This window comes from Galeopterus variegatus, unplaced genomic scaffold (assembly GCF_000696425.1).
Source record: "Galeopterus variegatus unplaced genomic scaffold, G_variegatus-3.0.2 Scaffold5757, whole genome shotgun sequence".
Classification (NCBI taxonomy): Eukaryota; Metazoa; Chordata; class Mammalia; order Dermoptera; family Cynocephalidae; genus Galeopterus; species Galeopterus variegatus.
The window spans coordinates 103,884-114,003 of record NW_007731868.1 but is presented as its reverse complement, the minus strand read 5'-3'; positions in this window follow the sequence as shown (position 1 = coordinate 114,003).

The following is a 10,120-nucleotide window of genomic DNA, read 5'->3' as shown; positions in this document are numbered from 1 at the left end:
GATGTGAAATCTATGTTTTGAGGTTACCAAAGAGTAAAGACACATAGTCTTTGCCTTGGTTTTGTCTTTTTAACAAAGTGGCCTAAAATGTGAGAAAAGAATCCAAAGAACATAATGTTTGAGGGCTCCAGTCTTTTCACATGTTCTCCAAAACGTAGTATTTTTTATTATGACCATTAGGGCAAAGTGTAGTGTCATTGCACCATGGTTTTAAATTTTTATTTCCTTAATAAGTGATGATGTTGAGCATCTTTTAATTTACTTATTAGCCATTCCTATATCTTCCTGGCAAAATATCTATACAATTCTTTGCCCATTTTAATTAGGCTGTCTCTTATTTATCAAGTTTTAAGAGTCTCTTATCAGATATATGACTTCAAACACTTTCTCTTGGGCTGTGGATTTGTCTTTTCATTTTCTTAGTAGGTGTCTTTGAAGAGCAAACATTTTTAATTTTGAAGAAGTTCTATTTCTAAATCTCTCTTTTCTTAATCATGCATTTTATATTACATCTAAGAGATGCTTACCCAAGCCAAAGTCATAAAAGATTTATTCCTATCTTTTTTTCTAAAAGCTTTATAATTTTCTCTCTTAAGTGTATGGTATGTTTCCAGTTAATTTTTGTGTATGGTGTCAGGTAACAATCCAAGTTTATTATCAATATTAACATTAATATTTTTGCATAGAGTTATACCTGTGCCATTTGTTGAAAATAATATTCTTTTCTCATGAAATTGACTTTGCATCTTTCTCAAGAACAAATTAATCATAGGTAATTAGGTTTATTTCTGGCCTTTGTCTTCTGTTACTTAATCTATGTATTTATCCTATGCTAATACCACACTGTCTTGACTATTATAGCTTTATACAGCTTTAAAATTAGCTCGTTAAGTCCTCCAACTGTGTCTTTCTTTTGCAAAATTGCTTTGACAATTAAATTCCTCTGCATTCTCATATATATTTAGGATCAGCTTGTCAGTTTCTACAAAAGGGCTAGGATTTTGATAGGGATTATATTGCATCTATTGATAAACTTGGAGATGATTTTTATCTTAATATAACTGAGTCCTCCATAATTATGGAATGCTTTTCCTTTTTAGATCTTTAATTCATCTCAACATTTTACATTTTTTATGTATATGTCTTACATTTCTTTTGATATATTGCAAAGTGCTATTCTTTATGATGCAATTGTGAAAATATTTTTTCTCAATTTTTAAATTATTCCTTACTGGTATATAAACACATTTGGCTTTTATATATAAATATTGTATCATGAAACCTTGGTAAACTTATGTATTTATTCTAAAAGTTTCTTTATAGATTTTGTAGAATTTCTTACATACAGAATCATACAGTCTGAGATTAAAAACAGTTTTACTTTTTTCTTTCCACCCTGGATGTTTTTTATTTCCATTTCTTAACTGATTGCAGTGGCTAGTATCTCCACTGCAGTGTTGCATAAAAGTTGTGAGAGCTGACTTTGTCACCTAGTTACTAATATTAAAGGCAAAGCATTTAGCCTTTTTAAGCTTTTATGTTTTTTTTTTTAATGCTTTTAGTAAGGTTGAGGGAGTTCTGTCTGTTCATAATTTGTTGAGTTTTTATCATGAATGGGTGCCCCCTTTGTCAGATTTATTTCATTGCATCTACAGATGATAATTTGATAGGTCCTTTATTTCATTTATATGATATTCAGTATTATGTTACTTGATTTTGGATGTTAAGCCAATCTTGCATTCATGGGATAAATCCCACTTGATCATGGTATGTAATCTTTTTTATATGTTGCTGGATTAGGTTTGCTAATATTTGATTGAGAATTTTTGCACCTGTGCTCTAGGTATACTCTCAGTTCTCTCAAAGCTCCATATGCACTTGCTTACTCATTCCTGAGCCTTTACACTTGCTCACGCTCCCTAGAATAATCTTTCTCTCCTCATTTTCCTGTACACCTACATAGCTAATCCTTCACGTTTAAGCTGCATACTCTAAGAAACCATGCCTGAATTTGACTGTGTAAATGCCCCATAGTACCCTGAGCTTCTACAATCATAGAACATCATATGCTGTACTTCATAGTTTAATTTAACACGTTTTCCAGTTACTAAGGTTAATATAAAATGTGTTCAGTGAGGTCAGGGATCATGTCCAAGGTTTTTATTTTTGTCTCCAACATTAGTATAGGCTCTGAACAGAGTAGGTGCTCCATAAATATTCACTGAATAAATCTATAAGCCAGGCTTTATCAATTCTTGCCTCCCCAGCTAAAACATGACCTTAGTTCTTTGCATATTTCTCTCCCAAAAAGTATTGCTACAATCATCTGGGGTTTTTTTTGTTTGTTTGTTTTGTTTTTTTCATTGTGGTAGGCTGAACAATAATTCCCAAAAATGCTTATATCACAATCCCTGGAGATTGTGATCGTTATTTTACATGGTTAAAATGATTTTGCAGATTTGATTAAGTTAGGGATCATGAACTGCGGAGGTTATCCTGGACTATGTAGGCAGGCCCAGTATTACCACAAGAGTCTTTATAAGAGGCAGAGAGGAAACCTCGAGACAAAAAAAAAAAAAAAAGAAGAAGAAGATATGACAATAGGAGCAGAAACTGGAATGATGCATCTTGAATATGGTTCTTTTGAGCTATGAGCCATGTGGTGCAGGCGGCATCTAGAAGCTGGAAAAGGTGAAGACATGGATTCTCCCTTGAAACCTCAAAAAGGAACTCTGCTCTGCCAACATCTTGATTTAAGCCTTGTCAGACTCATTGTGAACTATTATCCTGAAAAGAATAAAAGCAGAAAGACGGAATTGATAAACATAAAAGCAGAAGTTAATGAGGAAGATTTAAAAATGGTAGAACAAAGAAATAAGTAAATAAGATAATTGTTTGGGAAAAATAAAAAATCATGTGCCAACCAGGAAACAGAGAGAAAAAATATATTAAAGAATAGATGACAAGGGGAAATAACTATCACCATGGAGTATATTTTTAAAAACAATATTTTGTACAATTCTCTGTAAATAATCTAAAAGCCTAAATGAAATGGGTATTTTAAGAAGATATCATTGAACAAAACTGGCCCTAATGTGGATGGAAAGCCTAAGCAAAACAATGGCTACAAGATAAACAGAGAAATTTGTAATAGAGTATTCTCACAGAAAACTAACACTCCCACTTGGTTTCTCACAGGGATTTTACCAAACCTTTTAAAGATCAGAGATTCTGAAAATACTTAGAACATTACAAAGTATAAAGAATAAGGGAAATTTCCAAATTATTTTCATGACATGAGTTTGATATTTATACCAAAACTTAACAAAACAGCACATTAAAATATCTACAGACTAGTATCACTTCTTAATATTGATATAAAAGTCTTAAATACTAGAGAATCAAACAACTACATTAGAAAATAACATACCACAATAAATTGGAGTTTGCTGCAGGAATCTAAGGTAGTTCAGTGCTAGTTAATCTACGAATACAATCCATTTTATTAAACAATGGGGTTGGACTGAGCACTGGGAAGGGGTGGGCAAGCAGCGCTTTGCCTCAGGAAGGCAGTGAGAGGGATACACACATCCTAATCCTGCCTGGAAGTGTAACCTCCTCTTCAGCCATTCACATTCATCCTCAACTTCCGTCTGCAGCTCTATGGAACACATTCTAAACTCCAAAAATGTCATGTTCTCTTGGACTATGCATGTGCTGGTCCCTCTGCCCAGTCTACCAGAAATTATTTCTTTCCCTACAAATGTTACTTAAAACAACACTGCCTCCACGAAGCCCTCCCTTCCTTCCCGGAGAGATATGTAGCTTCCTTACTCTATGTGCTTACAACAATTTAGAGAAACTTCAACTTTTGTCACTATAGTATGGCTTTTTTGATCATATCTGGCTTCTCAAAATCAAGTATGATCTTTGAGATCCTGGACTACGTATCCTTTTATCTCTGTAACTCCAGCACCTAGGACTGTGCATGATATATACCATATTGGATAAAAAATTATAAGCCTCATGAAAGCAGATATATTTCTTTTTTGTTCATTCTTGTATCCCAATGTCTAGTACCATGTCTGGTGCACATAGATCTTTGATACATATTTGTTCAACAAAATAAAAGATTCAGATATGCCCTTATGGAATTTACCCTAACTCTGTGGCTCACCATCTTCTCCTTACCCCAAAATTATTATTTTTTAAAAGTTTCTCTTATTTTAGGTCTCATCCCTTTTCCCTAGTTAAGGGTGGGTCTTATTGCTAGGCAGCTTAAAATAGGAGGCTGATGAAAAATATATATATAGAATGAACTAAAGAGGCAGCATAGGAATAAAAAATTCTTACTCTGGCAATGCCCTTTATAAGGACAGATGCAGTTGGTTTAAGCTCTAGAATTGTCCCATGTCTATAAATGACATACTCTTTCAGGTTCAGGTACAGAATCTTCCAGCAGGGGGCTCCACAGTGATCTCTGGGCTCAGAAGGGAGTTACTCTCTTGTGAGAATCTCCACACTGCCACTTAGTGAGCCATCAGAGTGGGCATTACCCTCTGCCAAGCAGGGAATTCACCACACTGCTCCTGAGAGGAGGGGAAGGACAAAGGAACATGGAATGTAATCCCTTGAGGAACTTTCAACTTGGAATTTATTCTCTTTATAACAAGTAGAATAGCACATTCATTTCCCCCATCCCATACCCCAACATCAAGTGAACTTACGGATACATACATACAGAAACATATCCCAGCAACATGCTGCAGCAACAAAAAGAAATGGTGGGAGGGTATTGTATAATGTATTTAACTGTGTGCCCATTCCAAGAATCACATTCCCTGAAATTATTCCCAATGGGAAGCAAACTAGTAGCCAATAGCAAGAGAAACTGCTAAAACAAAAATATATTCGGTCAGATGAAATATTTTCTTTAAAAAAATTGTTTACATGAATGTTACACTTCTTGCTGTATAACAGAGATGCAAAAAAGATTACTCAAAGCAACATGAATGCAATGAGAAGCCTGAAGGGACTGCACCTCAGCATCTCCTCTATTAGAAGGAGAAAATGGGTACAGCCCCGATTCAAAGTTAGCTTCTGTTTTTATTGTAAAGACAAGGAAGTTCACAAGAAACATCAGTTGATTCAATCATTATGAAAGAACACAAAGACACCGGCAACCAGATAAGTTATCCATGGCTAAGTATAGCTTAAACAATAGAAACTAATAGCATCATTTAAATTAACAATGTGACATTCCAAAGTACAATTTGTGAAAAGCTAAGTTGATCAAAATGTGGACATTATCTAATGTAAAATATAACCTCTCCTTAAATGATTTAAGCAAAAGAGTTATGTTCTTATGATTAAATCTAAGTATAATTGTCTCAAAAGTTTCCACGACAAACAGGTTGCCCTTAGCAAATATTTTTTTCACATTTTTCCCTACAGCAATTCTTTCAACATCTTTTCACAACAATCAGTATGTTAAATAATCAAAGTACACAATCCCATCCCTAAACAGTGATTAGAATTGATTAGATGGGCTTTTCACCTCTCTAGCTGTAGGCTGTTGCCTCCTAGCTCAGGACCTTTGTCTCATAAGTTTTTTTAGCTAAAGAGCCCTGTCTAAAAATCAAATGAGAATCAAGATTTTTAACCCTTTACACATGAAGACATAATTCTTCAGAATTCTATCATAATTTTCAGAACAAGATACCAACCAGGTTTCAAGAATGACTCAGCATTATAATCAACTGCTTGGAATCATTTAAGACGTGCTAAATACTTGAGGAAATCAGCTTAGAAATAAGACAACCAAAGGATAGAACCTAGAAAGGGACAGAGGCTAACCTTTATAGAAGCCTCTCTTGGAAAAGATCCACCAGGAACTTATAGATAAAGGAATTGGGCTTCAGTATAATAAGCCATTTGTTATAAGAGTGCTCAGGTCTTCAGAAAAAAATAAACAGCTTGTTCATACCTGATAATAAAAAATATTTTGAATTTCCGGCAGTTGGGGATGGCATACTAAGTGTGTTTTTTATTTTGGAAGTTATGATAAACTGAGAAATAATTTCTATAGAAAGAAGGCTCCAGTCAAACTCTTTAAAAAAACAGAGAAAGAGAGAAAAGAAAAAGAAAAATGCAAAGTAGAGGATCTTTGAAAATTTTATTATTATTCGTTGAAAGTACAGATTTTGAAATTAGACTGATCTTGTCACTTCCTAGTTTTTCCAAGTTACTGGAGATAGTTTCCAGCCCATGGCAGCCACTACCACCCCAAAACAGGTGAGGTTTATACCCAGAGTCTTAGGCAGGAGCAGAGGGCACAGCCCCCACCCAGAAGCAGGCAAGAAGCATACCGAAAACACCACTTCCATACACGTGGCCCACCACAGCAGTAGCCATAATCACTGTGCAAGCAGCACAGCAGACACTCGACTGTACTGACATGAGAGTCACCAGTGGAGACCAGAAAAAGAAGAGGACATCTCTCTCCTCAAAGCTCATTCCAGAGTAATAGAAGCAACTGCTCTACCAGATGATCAGGCATCAACACAGAGATACTAGAAATATGAAAATCCAAGAAAATATGACACCACCAAAAAAATACAGTAATTTTCAATACCAGTCCCTATAGAGCAGGAAACCCTTGAAATTACTGAAAAGATATGAGAAGACTCAGACAACATAATGAAATGAGGAAAAAAAAATCCAGGATATGAAGGAGGAAATTTACAAAGAGATTAATACCTTAAGAAAGAATGTAGCAGTACTTATGGAACATAAAAATTCAACTCAACAGAACAAAAACATAACTGAGATCTTAAGCAACAGGCTAGAACAAGCAGAAGAAAGAATTTCTGATTATGAAGATATTCTTTACAAAATAACCCAGGTGGGCAAAACAAAGGATAAAATAATTTTGAAAAATAAAGAAAATCTAAGAGAGCTGGCAGACCACCTTAAGTGCACAAACATTTGAATCACGAGTGTTCCAGAGGGGAGGAGAAAGGAAAAGGCATGGAAAACCTATTCAATGAAATAATAATGAAAATCTTTACAGATACAGGGAGAGACATGGACCATCAGATCCAGGAGGCTCAAAGATCCCCGAACAGATTCAACCTGAAAATATTGTCTCCAAGACACAGGAGAAAGGAAAAGGCATGGAAAACCTATTCAATGAAATAATAATGAAAATCTTTACAGATATAGGGAGAGACATGGACCATCAGATCCAGGAGGCTCAAAGATCCCCAAACAGATTCAACCTGAAAATATTGTCTCCAAGACACATTATAGTCAAACTGGCAAAGCTCAAAGACAAAGAGAGAATCCTAAAAGAAGCAAGAGAAAAATGTCAAGTTACCTATAAGGAAGCCCCTACCAGACTAATAGAAGATTTCTCAAGAAAAACTCTATAGGCCAGAAGAAAATGGATTGATATATTCAAAATACTAAAAGAAAAACAATGCCAGCCAAGAATTCTGTACCCAATGAGGCAATCCTTCAGAAATGAGGCGGAAATAGTGTATTTTCTAGACAAACAAAACTGCAGGTGTTCACCACCACACAACCAGCCCTACAAGAAATCCTTAAGCAAGTCCTGCATCTGGAATCCAAAAAGCAGTAATTACTACCATGAACACACAAGAAAGAACAAAACCCACTGGTAGTACAAAACTGCAAATGAGACCAAGGAAGAAAAATCTTATCACTACAAAAAACCATAATGACAATGAAACAACAGCAAACAAATTCCCAGTTTCTTTGGGAGATGATAGGGAAACAATTCACTTTTCTAAAATTAGTAAATAGGGAAGAGTCAAGCATTTATCCTGTCTTTCCTATATGAATTGTTCCTCAGAGTAACCATAAATAGCTGGAGGAGGGAACATTTCTGTTTAGTGAAGTACCCTAGCTAGTAAATAAAGAGTGAATAAAATAATTAGAATATGGTATTTTGCAAACCCCCATTGAAATAATGAGTCTAGCAAATGATCATCAATGACTGCTAACATCACAGAGAGACAATCAGACATAATGGGCCTCCTGAAGTGAGAACATGCACCTCTGAAGCCAAATCTAACCTGAGACCAAGCCTCAGGATCCAGCAACCAAGCATCAGGAAATGCAGGGGGTAGTGGAACATGTTAAATGACACTACTGAGATGGAACCAGCAAATCCAGACCTTGGGAAACCGTATGGGATAAAGGTGAAAAAATTAGATGAAGGGGGAACCTACAGATTAAAAGAAAATTAAGGGACAGCTGACATAGCAACCAATGCAACAAGCAGAACTTGTTTGGATCCTGATGTTAAGCAAATCAATTGTAAGAAAGAAAGAGGGATGGGGACAGAATTGGAGAAATTTAAACATGTTTAATGTTTGATTATATTAAGGAATTATTGATTTTTAGAATGTGAAGAAAAAAAATTTCAGGTTATATCCAGAAATAAGATTCAGACAAGAGATTAAAACTTTTGAATTTAAATATTACAATTATTTTAAACAAGATTATGCAGTAAACTGGAAATATTATATAAAAATTTTTTTTTAAATAAAGTAAACTAAATTCTGAACTAAAAAAACAAAAAAAAATATATTTCTTCAGATTTTGTAGTTGTCATAATACAAATACAGTGCATTTTTGTTAGATTTGTACCTAAGTATTTAATTTTGGGAGAGCTATTATATATGATATTTTGTAAAAACTTGATTTTCCATTATGATTTTTTTCTGTCATTATCTTGTATTGTGAGATCTTGAAAACTCACTTATTAGTTCTACAAATTGTTCTTATAGATTCTTTTTTTTTTTTTTTTCTTTTTGTCTTTTTTTCGTGACCGGCAACGGGATCGCAACCCTCGGTGTCACGCCCGCACCTTGCTCAGCCAGTGAGCGGCCGGTCTTTATGTGCGCTCCCAAGCGGCGCACTGTAGCAGTGCGCCACCGGGCCAGCCCTTTATAGATTCTTTTTGGATTTTTTCCACAGACAATCATGTCATCTGTGAATAAAGACAGTTTTATTTCTTCTTTTCCAAATAAATGAATAAATAAATAGTCCAGCAGTTTAAGCTGTGTTAGACAAACCATAGCATTTTGCCATATTCTGGAAACATGTGTAGTACCATTTGAGTTTAGTACCACATTTTAAGGAACAAAATAAACAATATTGTCTAACTATTTAATATTATTAAGCAGTAAGTATCAATTTGACAGGTGATATAATACAAATATGGCCAGAATTATATCTCGTTTGTGAAACAGTTTCACAGGTTTGATAACGTAGCTTGTTTCATTTAAAAATGAAGCTAACCTCAGAAACCTTCCCCCACCCAAAAAAGATAGTTTCCTAATCTATAAAATAGAGTCAAAAATACATGTCTCAGAGGTTTTGTTTAGTTGAGAAAATGTATGTAACTGCCTGACAAAATCCCCAGAACAAAAATAAGACTCAATAATAAATGACGGTGCTGGCAATAATAGCAACAGCAGCAATACTACTAGCTAAGCATTTAGAAAGCTAGGCCTTGATGAATAATTACTGTGTCCTCGGTACTTGTAACTTCACACGTATTAATTCATTTAATCCTTACAGCAACCCTACAAGGTTCATGCTTGTATTAGCAAAAACTACAGATAGTAACTGAGGCAAACAGTGTTGCCCAAGATGAGCATTAATAGCAGAAACAATATTCAAATCCACACAATATTCAAATCTTCAGAGCTTTCTATGTTAACCACCAACCGAGTGGTAGTGATGGTTGTTAAGAAACATTGTAGATGAAGAACTAAGACCAACTCAGAAAGAATACAAAGAAGAAGCATATACAAACTAGAAGAGCAATTGTTTTCCCATTCTGAATTAGCCAGGGAAGTTGGATGCCTGCTGGTGCTATGTGAAAGAATGGGTGTGAACAGAGACAGTGACATCACAGGCAAGCCACCTGCAAGCTGGTGAGAGCTGGAGGGAAACCCCTTCCTTCTCCTTCTCCTATCTTGCCATTGGTATCAGGCTTCTCTGGGTATAGCCATTTTGTCTCCTGGGAGTGGGTGAGATCATGGAGTATAAGGAAAAATCAGATCCTAGGGTTTTTGGGCTGAAG